We start from the raw sequence: 14,213 nt of genomic DNA on the forward strand, positions 1-14,213 counted from the left end.
GACTCTACCCTACTACTAAGTTGATTAGTAGCTAGGTTGGGACTTATGGATTGATGTTGATAAAGCCATTCGATGTACTCCAAGCCTAGGAGTAGATATTACGTACTTAAGGCTTTAGTGAGTAGATATTTGAATTGTTGACAAGGATAGTAATCTCAGTTACCTAAGTCTTAGCCAAGAGTTCTTTATCTTGCTTTCTTTAATTACTTGCTTGATTTACTTTTTCTTGTTCCTCTTATAAACCAAAACTCTTTTGCTCTTTTATAGCCAATAATTGACCACTTCATTGCAATTTCTTGTGAGACGACCCAGAGTTAAAATACTTCGGTTAATTCTTATTTGGGGTTTGTTATTCGTGACAACCAATATTTTTGCATGAGAGGATTCTTTGTTGGTGTAGAACTATACTTGCAACGAGAATTCATTCAAAATTGAGGAAATTCTATATCGTATAAGGAAGCGCGATCATCAAAATGGCGCCGTTGCCGGGGACTTGTAATGGTGCTATGTTATTGGCTATTGTATATATTGTGAATAGCTTGATTTTTGGGTTTGTTTGTTAGTTTTTGCTAGTTTTAGGATTTGATTTTCTTTATTTCTTGTTAGAATTTGTTTTTATTTTCTCTTTCGCCATGAATTCTCATCACTTTGGCTATGAGTGTGGTTCAAACTATGTTGTAGGAAATGGAAGCTTCAATGAGGATGTGCATCAAGGATTTGGAAATCAAAGATGGGAGGAGCCCCAAGCTTATGGACAACCTTCTTGGCAACAACTTCCTCCGAAATCCTGTGGGTATAATCCTAAACCTAATGCATACGAATCCAATATGTGTGATGACCCCTATTGTCATTGTCAACCACAACCACCACATGCGTATGAACCCCTTCCTCAACATAGCCCTACACCACACCCACAAGCCTTCTACCACCATCCACATCCATATGATCCCAACCCGCACCCACCATACCAACCACCATATCAACCATACCTAGAACCACCACCATTCCAACACCAATACTCCCAAGAACTACAAAGTCCACGCCCACCACCTCAAGAAACTCATCAATATGAATCACCTTCCAATTACAACAACCTTCCCTCAAACAATGACAATAGGAGCCCTCATGATGTGAATAAGGCGACAAGAGGAGGATGAAAATAAGTTTAAGGAGTTAAGAGCAAAGATGGCTAGCATGGTAGAAGTCGTGAGTCACCTAACATCCCACCTAAGCTCATGCATCCTAAGTACTCCCATTGTTGAATGTGGAGAAACAATCAAGGAGCCTAGTGAGGAAATGAACTTGAAGCTCCATGGTGAGGAAGAGAAGTTAAAGCAAGAAGTGCAACAAGAGGAGGAGGTAGAGATTAGTGAACAAAAGGAAGTAGTGGGTGGATGTTTAGGATATGTTGAGCACATAAAGGAATCTCAAGTTGAAGAGCCCTCTTCTACGGAGATTGGAAGGGATGTTAAAGAGGAGAGTGATGTTGCGGAAGTGGATAGAGAGTTGAAGGAATTTAATCAAGAAGTGGATTCCATCATTAGTGATTTTTTGTCCACATTGATCAATCCCCTTAATGATCTTGTTGAGCCTTCTCCCAGTGGACTAGAAAGCAATGTTGAAGAGGATGTGCAACCTCCAAGGCATATTGTGAATGAAGAATTGGAAGAAGTGTCCCAAGCAACAAGCCCTTATATATGATAATTCCGCATCAACATATGACCCTTTCGAGTTTGAAGAGTCCTTCCCCAATATGCTTGGACTTGATGATGAAGTAGACTTCACTAAACCTCCTATCTATGATGAGAGTGATGGGGAAGAGATAGAAGAAATTGGTGAAGAAGAATGTGAACTTGAGGAAGCTTGGCAAGAGGAGGAACTTGAAAAACCTTGCCAAGTGGTGGAAGCCTCTAGAAGAGGATGGACAAGAGTGGAGCGTGCTTTGTCAAGATCATTGGGAACTCCTCCACCTAGGTTGTCATCCAATCCTTCATTTGAGTGGTTAAAACTTCTAACTCTTAGATTTATTATCCCACTTGGATTTGGTTTGCTTGAGACGGATGGCCAACTTAGGATACTTTGTGGAATTAAGCGAAAGAGGAGGATGTTTAGTGGTTGGCGTTGTAAATCTAGACTAATTATGGTTGGAAGCTCAAAATTAAAGAGCATGGATTGGTGTAGTGCTCAATTAAATGGGTCTAGGAGGGTAGTTTGGTGCTTTCATGAGAATTCGGCTTTCTTGTCATCCGGATGGAATCACGGCGATCAATTCGAAGATGGGTGTGAAGATAAGATATGGGATCCCAGATCACAACATGAAAACCAATTTTGGGAGCTCGTATCTTGGAGAGAACCTCACCTAAGCTTGGTGAAGATGGTTGGAGATTCTGATGACCGGTTGAAGAATAAGCACTCTTGGAGGTTTAAGGATGAATACAAGCATAAGCCACCTTGACAAGGAGCCTCCCAAATGTCCAACTTAAGGACTTAAACTAAAAGTGCTTGGTGGGAGACACCTCACCATGGTAATCTCTTTCCAATCTCTTGTAGATATAATGATTGAATGAATTGAGTTCCGATGTAGGTAGCTTCTCTATTCCTTAGTATATCTGTTTTGGCTTGCTGAGTTGTTTATACATCCTATGCTTTAAATAAGGATGATTCTTTGAATTTGAGTTTTTGCTTGGATTGCAAGTTTCCTCAAATCATTTGGAAAATCCTCAAAAATTTCAAAAATATGGTTGGTTTTCCATTTTAGCTGGTTTTTGAGTCTTAAAGAAGGATAGGAGGATTTTGAGCTCTTCTTGGTGCTTTTGAAAAAAAGAGAGAGAGAGAGAGAGAGAGAGAGAGAGAGAGAGAGAGAGAAGCCACGCACAAGCGCACAGTGCACGCGCCGATTGTGCATTTTGCGCTTTCCAGGCCAAGGACCAGAGAGTTGTGCCACTTTTGGGCCAACTCTGGGCCTTAAGCCACGCGGATGCGTACATGACATGTCCGCACCCCTTTGCGTTACCCTACCTACGCGTAGGCGCACCTGGCGCCCCCGCGTACCATCATTGCTCAACTCATCCACGTGCAAGCGCACAGTGCGCGCGTGCGTCGGTTCGTTTTTGCATCATCCAGGACAAAGATCCGAGAGTTATGCCAATTCTGGGCCACTTTTGTGCCTGTGGCCCAACTCACCCGCGCGAACGCGCACCGTACGCGTCCGCGCCCATGCCCGCATCACCTATCTACGCGCAAGCGCATTTGACGCTTCCGCGCCACCTTCTTTATACCACCCACGCGGACGCGCATAGTGCGCGCTCGTGTGGATTCAAATTAATTAACCCTATCCACGCGAAGACCATAGCGCATTTGCACAACCCCAACTTCTCTTCTCCCCAATGCTCCCTCTCCTCCTCTCTTCCTCCATAAACCCCTGAACCAGCCAGCGACCCCGTCCGGCGACCGAATTTTGCCGCCGTCAACCGCCGCGCCGCCTTCTCTTCCGCCTCCTTTCCATCCTTCTCTCTTTTCTCACTCTCACTCCCTCTTGCTCTCTCTACTCCTGCTCTATCCCGGCATCGTCTCAGCACCGCTGCAAGCTCCGCCGTAGGCCGCCATCACTAGCAGCAGCACCATTCACCTTCCCTTTTCATTTCTCGGTTTATTTCTTCTGCCCTGCTTCTAGGTTTCCTACTACCCAGTTGCTACTCTATTTTATTAGTTTTTTTTAATGATTAGAATAGATCAGTTAATTAGTTATCTTTGTATGTTAGGTTAGATAGAATTGTATGCGGTTAGGTAGTTAGGATGTGGTTAGAGGATTCTAGGCCTGATAAGTGCTCCGTTTGTGATTATTTGCTTAATTGTGCATGTTGGTTGAATGATGGTTGTTGCTGCTATTTTTGGATTTTGGTTAAGGCTGTGCTAAGCTTTTGGTTCTTACATGCCGCCTTGCTGAGTTTCCTTGCATAATTTAGATTACTACTGCTTAATCATATGTAATCCATGTTCTTACCATGCTTGTTGCAAGTTGCGGATTCATATGCCTGTTTTGGTGATTTATGCTATCCGGGGACGTCCAATTTACTATTGAAATGCTACTGGATTTTTCCTAACCTTGTTTCATTAAATGACATTATTTTGTTGGTGCAACGAAATTCTATTAGACGGATTTCTGTGTCTTAAAGAATCTTGTTTGCTAAATGGGTTTGGAAATTTCCTCTTGAACTTGTTTAGAAGTTTTGGTCATGCTTATCACATTCTTTGCTTGTTTATAATGCTGATTTACTTCTATGCATTAAGTAGTTTGAATAAATTTTCAGATTGACCATAACTTGAAACTCTTTTGAGACTTTGAGCCTCTGTTGCATAAACTCACAAGATTGAAGGTTTTAAATCCATGTGGCTGAATTGATTCATTCTATTCATACCTAATTTACATTAAGTGACATAGATCATGAGGTTTTCCATTCTTGTTTCAGCTTATGACTTTTATGCCTCATTGAATTTGGTGTTGAATGTTTCTTGATTAACTTGTTTCTCAATGTTTTGACTTTACTGATGCCAGGGCATTTTGGCCAGTTTCACTGACCTTTTCTTTATGGTTTTAAGGTAGTTTCATGCATTTTCTTAGGAAATAAGCAAGTTTTGGGTAAATAATCACTTACATCTTGATTCAAGCAAACATTGTGAATTTTACATGATTTCATGAGAATTATGCATGAACTAAAGGACAAATTGAATAATGCATGTCTCATAACTTGGATTAGAGCTTTGATGCACTTTATTGCTTGATTTCAGGATAAAGGAAGCAAGGAAGAACCACATTAGTCTAGCTAACGTGACCACTAACGTGAAATGAAGGCTAGCTTGCAACGTTAATGAGAAAAGTGATCGCCAATAACGCCTTCGTGAGCCATCATAGCCCACGTCAGTTGCCACGTTAACTATGTTAACGTGGAAGCTAACGTGGAAGAGAAGTAGAACTCCAACGTTAGTGGTAAAAGTAAGTGCCACTAACATTCCAAAAGGGGCAATTGGCTATGTTAAGAGCCACGTTAACTTAGTTAACGTGAGCTCTAACGTGGAAGAAGAAGATGATGCCAACATTAGTGACACTCACCTTTGTCACTAACATTGGACTAAGCCCATATTGGCTATGTTACAAGCCACATTAACCTAGTTAACGTGGACTCTAACCTGAATGGAGCAAGAATCACCAACGTTAGTGACACTCACCTTTGTCACTAACGTTGGATTGAGCCACTATGAGCCACGTTAGTTACCACGTTAATTACATTAACGTGGAAGCTAACGTGGAGAAAAGGGATGATGATCCAACATTAGTGACACTCACCTTTGTCACTAACGTTGGAGATGGCTATCAATACCACGTTAGAAGTCAAGTTAACCTAGTTAACGTGAACTCTAACATGGGAAGTAGGGGCATTCTGAAGCGTCAGTGACAAAGGTAAGTGTCACTAATGCTCTCGAAGATTTGGCAAGCCTACGTTAAAGGCCACGTTAACTATTCTAACGTGAACTCTAACGTAGGGAGAAAGGGGTACTCTCAACGTTATTAAAAAAGGTAAACCCCAGTAACGTTTGCGAAGGGCCAAGGGTCAATATTAGTGGTCACGTTAGTACCACTAATGTTGAAGTTAACATGGACCACTTTGGGTTAGGAACGTTAGTGAAAAAGGTGATTGTCACTAACGTTCTCAACCCCACATTTTCACTTAACGTTAACACACTAACGCCCTAAGCTAAAGTCCCTGCCAACTTCACACTCTCTCTGCAAGTAAAGCTGAGCCCACTGAAGAAGATAACTGCTTCGACTGAAGATCCAAAGGCCCATATCCAAGACTTGAAGAATCAACTAGAAGATCAGAAGAGTAGTATATGTAGGAGTAGCTTTGAACTAGAGAAAAAGCTTTTGGACACTATTAGAATTACTCTCTGTATTTTACTTTCTCTGCACTTCTAGTTTAACTTTCAGAATGTACTCTCCATCTTTGCTTTCCATTCCCAGAGCTATGAACAACTAAACCCCTTTCATTGGGTTAGGGAGCTCTGTTGTAATTTGATGGATCAATAATAGTTTTCATTATTCTTCTTCTTTCTTTTCCCTTGATTTTACTAGAAAACTTTCAATCTTCATCTAATTGAGTAGTTATCTTGGAAAAGAAGCTATTCATACTTGGATCTCTTCTAAACCTTGGAAAAGGGATGAAGAGATCATGCTAGAAATGTTTTCTCATGTTGGACCAAATTGGGGTTTGGGCGGATATGGTGACATATAATTCTCCCAATACTTTGATTTGGAAATACATGTGGTATAATCAGTGACCACACTTCATCTCTTCTCATGAGCAATTAGACCAATGAATTGGCTATTGATCTGATTTGAGAGATTGAATTACCAAGGAATTGGAATTCAATCACGTAAGATTGCCAAGGAGATCAATGAATGCATTGATTGAGGAAGAGATGAAAATGAACTTGATCCGGAGAATGCAACATCTCCTAAGCCCAATGAATTCCCCATTTCTGATCTTACCCATTCTCTTTACTTTATGCCATTTACTTTCATTCTAAACTCCCCTTCCCCATTTAAGATTCTGTAATTTACTTCCCGTCATTTAATTTCTGCTATTTACTTTCCCGCCATTTAATTTCCTGCAATTCTCAACTCACTTTTTGCTTAGCTCAACTAGAACATTCTTCCAATTAAAGTTGCTTGACCAATCAATCCCTGTGGGATTCGACCTCACTCTATTGTGAGTTTTTACTTGACGACAATTCGGTATACTTGCCGAGGGAGATTTGTTAATGGACAAGTTTTCGTGCATCAAGTTTATGGCGCCGTTGCCGGGGATTGATTTTGTATCAACAATGATTAAATTGGTGGATAACTAGATTGAGCAATTTTTTTATTTTGTTTGATTTAAGTTCATTTGAGTAATTTACTTTCTGTTTAGCTATTTTCTTCCCTTTCTCCTACCTATTTTCTTAGTTATTTATAATTCAGTCACTAACCCACTAACTGTTTGATATATTGCATCACTCACGATAACAGCATTTCTGTGGAAATTACTGTCTGCATCTATCTTTCTTTCTTTTGCCTTGTGGGTTATATGACAGGTAGAAGAAGCGGGGCTTCAACTTTCTTTGATTCTGAACCTGAGAGGACCTTCCTTAGATTAAGAAGGGAAGCAAGAGGAAAGAGAGTAGTTGGTGTTGAGGAAGAGGAAGAGTACTTTGAACCAGACATGGATGAGAATATGGAACACCATCATGAAGAAGAGGCTTATAACCATGGCAGAGAAGGTCCAGCGCATCAGGCTGGGCAAGAGAGAAGAGTTCTGGGTTCTTATATCAACCCAAACCCAGGAAACTGTGGGAGTAGCATCCAAAGGCCAACCATACATGCCAACAAATTTGAACTAAAGCCACAGCTCATCACCCTTGTTCAGAACAATTGTTCATTCGGAGGAAGTGTCCAAGAAGACCCCAATCAACATCTAACCACCTTCCTGAGGATATGCGATACTGTGAAGTCTAATGATGTTCATCCTGACACCTATATACTACTTCTGTTTCCCTTCTCGCTCAAGGACAAAGCATCTAAATGGCTGAAATTCTTTCCAAAGGAGAGTTTAGCAACCTAGGAAGATGTGGTGAACAAGTTCTTGACAAGATTCTATCCTCCTCAACGGATCAACAGGTTGAGAGCTGAGGTACAAACATTCAGGCCGAAGGATGGTGAGACTCTATATGAAGCATGGGAAAGGTTTAAAGACTTGACAAGAAGATGCCCACCAGATATGTTCAATAAATGGGTGCAGTTGCATATTTTCTATGAAGGTCTTTCATATGAATCAAAGAAGGAAGTAGACCACTCATCTGGGGGATCTCTGAACAAGAAGAAGACCATTGAAGAAGCCATAGATATCATTGAGACTGTAGCAGAGAATGAATACTTCTATACTTCTGAAAGAGGCAATACTAGAGGAGTGATAGAGCTGAACAATGTGGATGCACTGCTAGCTCAAAACAAGATGATTACTAAGCAATTAGCTGACCTCACCAAGAAGATAGAGAGGAATCAAGTAGGAGCAATCACCACTTCAGTAGCAACTCAAGAAGGAGTGAATGAAGAAGTAGAGGGTAGTCAGGAGCAAGGAAACTACATTGGAAATTCACCTAGGCAGCACCATGACCCATACTCCAAAACATATAATCCTGGTTGGAGGAACCACCCAAACTTTGGGTGGGGAAATCAACAAGACCAAGGCCAAGATCAGAGACGCCATAACCCCACCAACAATGCAATTCACCAACACTCCACACAGAGGTCATACCAACACCCACCCAACAACACTTCTCAACATCCATACCAAGGTCAAAATGGCCCTTCTCATCCTTCCAATCTCAACTCTCCATCATCAGAAGAAAGACTATCAAGGATTGAGACTCTACTTGAAGGAATATGCAAGGAGATTCAAGATAACAAGGTGTTCAAAGAGGAGGTGCGAGCCAATATCAAGAATCAGGGAGATACCATCAAGAGGCTGGAATTTCAAGTGGGATACCTATCTGAGAAGATTCCCAAACCTACTGATAGCTTCCCAAGTAACACAGAGAAAAATCCGAGAGGTGAAGCAAAGAAAGTCAGATGGGAAGATTGCAAGATGGTTACTATAAGTGATAAGGAGAGACTGAGGAAGAACCGAACAAACCATCAGAACAACCTAAAGATACATCAGCAGGAAAGCAGGAAGAGAATCATCAAGAAACCACAATTACACAGAAGGAGCTGCTGAGACTCTATGCACCCTTTCCCCAATTACTCAATGGTGGTGTAGAGAAGAGAATATACTCAAGGTTTCTTGACATATTTGCATCTCTCCATGTAAACATACCATTCATCAAGGCCCTCCAACAAATGCCCTCATACATTAAGTACATGAAGGAGCTGCTGACCAGGAAAAGCTCACTCAAAGGAGGACAAACTATAGTGATGAATAAGGAGTGCAGTGCTCTCATTCAACCAGAGCTTCCTACAAAAAGGAAGGACCCAGGGAGTTTTCACATCCTCTGTGCCATAGGAGAAACAATGTTTGATAAAGGACTCTGTGATCTAGGAGCAAGCATCAACTTAATGCCTTTATCCCTTATGAAAAGGCTGCAAATCAATGAGCTGATACCCACAGACGTAGTCATCAGGCTGGCGGACAAAACTCAAAAACCAGCAATAGGAGTGGTTGAAAACGTGCTGGTGAAGGTTGGGAACTACTTCCTTCCCACAGACTTTGTCATACTAGAAATGGAAGAAAGTCATCTTCACCCAATCATATTGGGAAGACCATTCTTAGCTACAGCTAGAGCGCTCATAGATGTGGAGCGAGGAGAGCTAATACTGAGGGTGCATGACGAACAACTCACCTTCAATGTCTTCAAACCCTCACAAAAAGCAGGTCAGGAAGGCAAGGAACTAAGGACAGAGCATGACAGAGCAATGGTGGGAGAAACAAGCATTGAGGCACAAGCTGTACACTCAGGAATTCCTTTGGGTGATAAACAAAATAATCAGCAGCTGTCACAGCTAAAGGAAACTCAAGTGGAGCCAAAACCACCAGAATCATATGAGACCAGCAACAAAATCCCGTAGGAAAAGAGACCACAAAGAGCAGGATAACAGCAAAAGAAACAAAGAAGAAGATACCAAGGCAATGGAGGAATAAAAAGATCCCGACAGAAGATTTCTCTCCAGGGGATAAAGTGATCTCAGCTTACTTCCTAGATATCTCACCTCATCTCCCCACCATCCCATCTCAGTTACCTAAGGTTTTCACCATCAACAAAGTTCTCTCCCTAGAACATGTAGAGATCATTGATGAAGCCAATGGAGACAGGTTTACTGCAAGGGGGGGAAGATATGAAGCATTACCAACCACCATGACAAAGGAAGAACGTCAAGCTAGTGACGCTAAAGAAGTGCTTCATGGGAGGCAACCCATGTTTTACATGCTTTTAAAGTAGTTAATAAAGCAAGGTTCATGGATCGCAAATCAACTTTGACATATCCTTGAATAAATCCTTTTATGCAACATATAGTGAAGAACAAGTTTGGTGTTCAAGGCACAGTAAGAGTACATGAATGCAACTCATAGCATGTCATTCTTTGCACCTTAAACAAATCATCTTACACCACATTGCCACAAACTAAGTTTGGTGTCACCAAGGTTGCATACATGGAAATTTAATTAGTCAGTTGGTTTGCATTTGTGAGTAGCATTTAGTAGTTAACAACAAAAATTTTAAAAAGTAGTTACAATTTCTTGTCCTTTAAAGTTTGCCGCCACTTTCCACAAGTTTTCTTTTAATCACATTTCTTTTATTTTGAAAGAGAATTGATGGGGCAATTGAAGGGTTCGGCCACCACAAAAAGAGAAGATTATACACGTGTCTCCAAGGAGATTGCATTGGAAATTGTTGCCATGCAACATTGGAAGGAGAACAAGCTTGGAAACTGAACCAACCCATCATAAAGTTGATGATCCTTGTGCTCATCCCATGCAAAACTCCATCTGTCTATCACACAACCACCCCATCAATCCACACCTTTCATTTACTCATTATTTTCCTATATAAGTGATTCCTAGTCCGTACTTTCCTTCACATTCCAGAAACCACTTCTTCAAACTTCTCACTCTCGAAGTACAATTCTTCAAGCTACATCCTATCCAAACCTAACCAAATTCTACCACTTATCCACAACCCCTCAACACTTTCACACGTCAACTCTTACTCATGGCATCATCAAGCTCTAAAAGAAGAAAGGGGAAGGACCCTATGGAGTAACGCCCCTTTGATGAAAAGAAGTTTAGAACTTTTTACCATGCACTTCAATTTGGATGGATGGCGGATAAGGAGATCATATATTTGCTAGGCTTTCAAGTCAAGAAAACTGAGTGCCCCGAAATCAAAGAGAAGGTAGAAAACAGAAGATGGGAGCTCCTCACCGATCCAGTCACCGCGAGGATAAATGCAACGCTCGTAAGAGAGCTTTACACAAACGCAGTGAGGTATGATAGGAAAGAGGAATCTTATATAAGCTTTGTGAGAGGAGTAACTGTGGATTTTAGTCACATGAGCATCATGAGGGTGTTGAAGCTACGAACCATATCATTCGAGGAAGAAAGCTATCAATCTCGAATAGATGGTAGTCCTAATTATGACCAAATTGTGAAAGATATCTGCGTACAAAGAGTGGATTGGGTGAGAGATCCCAATGGAAAGCCCAAATTCATAAAAAGAGGTGATCTCACCCCTGAAGCAAAGGGTTGGTTCGAAATTGTAAGGAGATCCATCCTCCCTGCCAGAAACAATTCAGAGGTGAATCTTAAGAGAGAAACAATGGTGCAATGTATACTTAAAGGGGGAGAAATCAAGGTGCATGAACTCATAGCCCAAGGCATTAGGAAGATGGATGAGAAAAGTGATTCTGGGGGAAGGTTAGGCTATCCCAGCACCATTTTCCGCCTGTGTGACAAGGCAGGGGTGGTGTTCGAAGATGAAAACCCCGAATGGATAAAAGTTGGTATCCCAATTACTGTCCGGCGTATGCATGCTGTTGCATTTCCCCTACCTCAACGAAGGATAAGAAAGAGGCCAGTGCACCAAGTGGTAGAAGGACAGAACCTAGAGGAGCAAGCCTCTTTGGACATGCACCAACTAAAGGAAGCCATTGATGACTTATCTAGACAATACTTGGAAAATCAAGGGGCACAGAAAGAGCTTCACCTACAATTGATAAACCGTCAAGAAGAGTCACTATCTAGATGGATGAATCAACAAGGGGAGTGGCAAAGACAATTGATGGAGCAGCAACTGGAGCAAGGAAAACAATGGGGAGAATCCTTCCACAGGTTGGAACAAAAGCAGGATCAACAACAAGAAGCCATCCAAAAACTAATCAACATCCAAGAACATCAAGGTGCACACATACATGAAATGCATCGGAAACAATTAGAATAGGCAGAACTCTTCGACGAACACAGGGCATTTTCAAAAGGAGTTTACATGAGCCAGACTGGACACCAGGTGAACACTCAGGCCAGGCTCGGATACTTAGTCGGACAACTGCCTATATTACATCTGGGAATCATAAGCTATGAAGAAGTGAAGGATGAATTAGCATGAGAAGAAAGAGAGAGGGTAGAAAAGAGTCATGAATCAGTAAGGAAGGCACTTGAAGATTGAAAAAAAGCTAGACTGGCACGTATGCAAGGAAGCACAAGTGGACACAAGGAGGACAAACAGGAAAGAGAGCATGAGCACCCTCAAGAGTAAAAGGTGGTGGAGTTCCCTCATTGTTCCATCTTTCTTTTTCAAGTCTTTTAAATAAGGAAAATCATGTATGAAATAGAACATGCTTCCATGGTAGTCTAGGAATTTCAATTCTGTCTTTAGTATTCTCCCTACTTAAGTCTATGCTTGCTGGTTCAAGTTGCCTGTTTTCATTCTCATCTTGCTTATTGTATGCTTGTCCTTTTAAGTCCAATAAAAAGAGATGTTATGAAAGACCAGAGTGATGTTCAAGTTGTGGAGTAGGTCCTTAAATTTGTGGTGTAGTAATCACTTAGCTAAGTTAGTTCACCAACAAGGTGGGAAGGCAACTATCTGTCTTGAATCATATGGTTGAAACACACCCCATGAGACTAGCTAAATAATAAGATCCTAACAAGAAAAAGAAAAAGAACAATAAGAGTTGAAAAAGAAAGAAAAGCTAATAAAGAATAAGGCTAGGCACCAAGGGCTTGAATCTTGAGGGATGTGTCTGTGGTGCTCTTGTACCAAGGATCTGCTTGGATGAATAAGTTCTTAGGAGTGCTTCATCACTTGGTAACTTGGGTTAACTAACCTGGGATTATCAACTGAAAATCCACTATCAAGAGCAACCTTGCTACAGAACATTTAGTAACCCAAAGAGGTGCTGGACACCAAGACCTCAAGGAAAGAAAATAACAAACCATGTGCCTATGGTGTGCATGTATGGGGGAGAGAGACTTGAGGGAGTAAGTCCTTAGGGTTGTTTCATCACCTAGCACCTTGAACCAACTGGTTCTGGAGTGTTGGCTGAAAGCTTATCTTAAAGAGTCGCCCCCCTCACAGAACACTTAGCCTAAGGAAGAAATAAACCTTGGAAAGACAAAGGGATCAATAAATAAAAGTCTCAAAGGGTGCAATCAAGTGAGTATTCCAAGGCATGATAAAGGTCTGAAAGCCAGTAAAGGAATGAACTTAAGTTGCTATGCATGAAACCCCATAAAACCAAGAACATGACTTCCACAATAATGATTCATTCCTCTTGTCATTTCATTCATCATTCTCTTGTTCCAGTACTTGCTTAGGGACAAGCAATCTTTAAGTTTGGTGTTGTGATGCCAGGGCATTTTGGCCAGTTTCACTGACCTTTTCTTTATGGTTTTAAGGTAGTTTCATGCATTTTCTTAGGAAATAAGCAAGTTTTGGGTAAATAATCACTTACATCTTTATTCAAGCAAACATTGTGAATTTTACATGATTTCATGAGAATTATGCATGAATTAAAGGACAAATTGAATGATACATGTCTCATAACTTGGATTAGAGCTTTGATGCACTTTATTGCTTGATTTCAGGATAAAGGAAGCAAGGAAGAACCATGTTAGTAGCCACGTTAGTCTAGCTAACGTGACCACTAACGTGGAATGAAGGCTAGCTTACAACGTTAATGAGAAAAGTGATTGCCAATAACGCCTTCGTGAGCCATCATAGCCCACGTCAGTTGCCACGTTAACTATGTTAACGTGGAAGCTAAAGTGAAAGAGAAGTAGAACTCCAACGTTAGTGGTAAAAGTAAGTGCCACTAACGTTCCAAAAGGGGCAATTGGCCATGTTAAGAGCCACGTTAACTTAGTTAACGTGAGCTCTAACGTGGAAGAAGAAGATGATGCCAACGTTAGTGACACTCACTTTTGTCACTAACGTTGGACTAAGCCCATATTGGCTACGTTACAAGCCACGTTAACCTAGTTAACGTAGACTCTAACATGGATGGAGCAAGAATCACCAACGTTAGTGACACTCACCCTTGTCACTAACGTTAGATTGAGCCACTATGAGCCACGTTAGTTACCACGTTAATTACATTAACGTGGAAGCTAACGTGGAGAAAA

General features: G+C 41.2%; 1 non-coding gene across 1 annotated transcript; it reads right to left on the bottom strand.

The window, feature by feature from the left end:
• Nucleotides 1-7,712: 7,712 nt before the first annotated feature.
• On the bottom strand, nt 7,713-7,819 carry LOC148548870 (small nucleolar RNA R71). Its single transcript, XR_015898385.1, has one exon. It is a non-coding gene; the product is annotated as a small nucleolar RNA R71 (small nucleolar RNA).
• Nucleotides 7,820-14,213: the final 6,394 nt, after the last annotated feature.

This window comes from Arachis ipaensis, chromosome B8 (assembly GCF_059453495.1).
Source record: "Arachis ipaensis isolate K30076 ecotype BB chromosome B8, ASM5945349v1, whole genome shotgun sequence".
Lineage (NCBI taxonomy): Eukaryota > Viridiplantae > Streptophyta > Magnoliopsida > Fabales > Fabaceae > Arachis > Arachis ipaensis.